Source organism: Crinia signifera, chromosome 1 (genome assembly GCF_055691185.1).
Source record: "Crinia signifera chromosome 1, ASM5569118v1, whole genome shotgun sequence".
NCBI classification, from domain to species: domain Eukaryota; kingdom Metazoa; phylum Chordata; class Amphibia; order Anura; family Myobatrachidae; genus Crinia; species Crinia signifera.
Genome location: NC_139217.1, coordinates 151,825,843 through 151,827,746, shown reverse-complemented (window position 1 = coordinate 151,827,746; position 1,904 = coordinate 151,825,843).

Here is a 1,904-nt window from a genome sequence, read left to right as displayed (position 1 = left end):
GGTGAGGAGAAACACTTGTGGGAGCGGCTAAAGGGGAAAAGGCGCCAAAAAGGCTATCCTTCCCGGCTGAAGCAGAGACTTGGTCTCTTCCTGCTCTGTGTGCTGGCGCCTTTTCTCTCCATACTGTGGAGCTGAAACAAGGATTTCAAACAAAGTGCAGAGAGTGCAGTTTCTCCTGCACAGCGCTTCCCCCGCTAATTGCTGAGGTCACTGGCAGCAGAAAGCAGACAGATAAGACACTGTTACATGATTCTGTGCTTTGCCTGACATTGTGCACTGTGTATTAGACATGACTGGAGGGTGTAATGCTGCTGCCTTGGGGGATGAAGTGCGGGCCATGTTACTTAACTGCAAGATTTGTGGGGCTAAATTAACATGTGAACAGATGGGTCAAGGGGATTTGTGCCCCTCATATGAATATGTGCCCAGTGGAGCCCAAGCCCAGAGGTCTGAGCAGTCTGAACCTGCTTTGGGGAGGTCCATGAAGGCCTTGGTGGCGGCTTTAAGCAGGTAGAGAGATAACTTAATGAAGTCTCCTGGCAATATTCTTTCTCCCAAACGTCTATGGGCCCCATTACCCCATCTCAGGGGAACCCGGTATTATTGCAGGTGATGCAGGAAACTGCACAGGGTGTCCAAAGGATGAGCTCCTTTATGGAACAGTTTGCTAAGTCCTCTGAGAGTTTTTCCTCTAGACACCCATTTTCTACACCCTCACTTTTGAATTTGGATTCTGGTGAAGAGGGTGTGAGTGAAAAGGATTTGAGCTGGGACCAGATGGAAGAGGCTGAAGCTTCTGTCTCTGGTATTGAGGATTTGATTCTTGCAGTAAAACAGACATTAGATTTGTCTGAGGAAGACAAGGTGCCTGCACACTGTGTCTTTAAGAAGATTCGCAGAGATTCTGTGACTTTTCCCTCTGATCAGGGTATGGTTTCCTTGCTGGGAGAAGCATGGAAAGCTCCAGACAAAAAATTAATTATGTCTAAGTGGTTTGCTAATATGTATCCCATGCCTGAGGAACATGTGAAATGATGGGAGAATGTTCCATTGGTAGATGCTCCTGTAGCTAGATTGTCCAAGTCCACAGCCTTACCGGTACAGGGTGGGGCGGCCTTTAAGGATCCTGTGGACAAGAAAGTGGAAGGATGCCTTAAGGCGGTTTTTGAAGGAGTGGGTTTCACACTCCGCCCCATTATTGCCTCTGCCTGGGTTGCCAAGGAAATGATTAAGTGGGCTAAAGCCCTAGGGAGTCAGCTCCTGCCTGATTCAGAGGGTGACATTCTATGGGATGCGATTTCCGTTTTTTGGCGTTATTTAGACCACAAAATGGCGATATCGCATTTTTCATTAAAATCGCCAATTTAATGTGATGCGTTAAGGGACAGAAATTGCATATTATGTGCGTAAAGGCATGCGGACCAAAAGCGCGAGATTAATTCTCACTTTTATCGCATCCAGATGTTTTCCAATACAAAAGTATACAAACCGCTTATTTAATGCTATGCGCATTCGCAATTCGCACTTTTTAGGTGTCTAATTATCACACTTATTTCAGACCTGGTTCTGTTTGGCGAATTTGCACAGAACTCATTTTGGCCAAGTGCACACATGGTTAATTTCAACACAGGTGCCCTCATTATCACTCACAAACACCCCTACATTAACCCCAACATCAGTAAGGACACCTGTGAGGGTTTAAATCATGTAGATTTTGATGACTATTTTCAAGTTGCTTATGTGTGATGTGTCCCATTTGGAGGAGCAACGCAGGAGGGAGGAAGATGGCCAACAGATCCTGTTAGCCCCCCCACTACTGGGTACCCCACGTATGTATGGTGCTCGCCTGTACCTGGACTACCTGTCGGATCAACAGGTTGTGGGGATGGTTACGCTGAACCCCA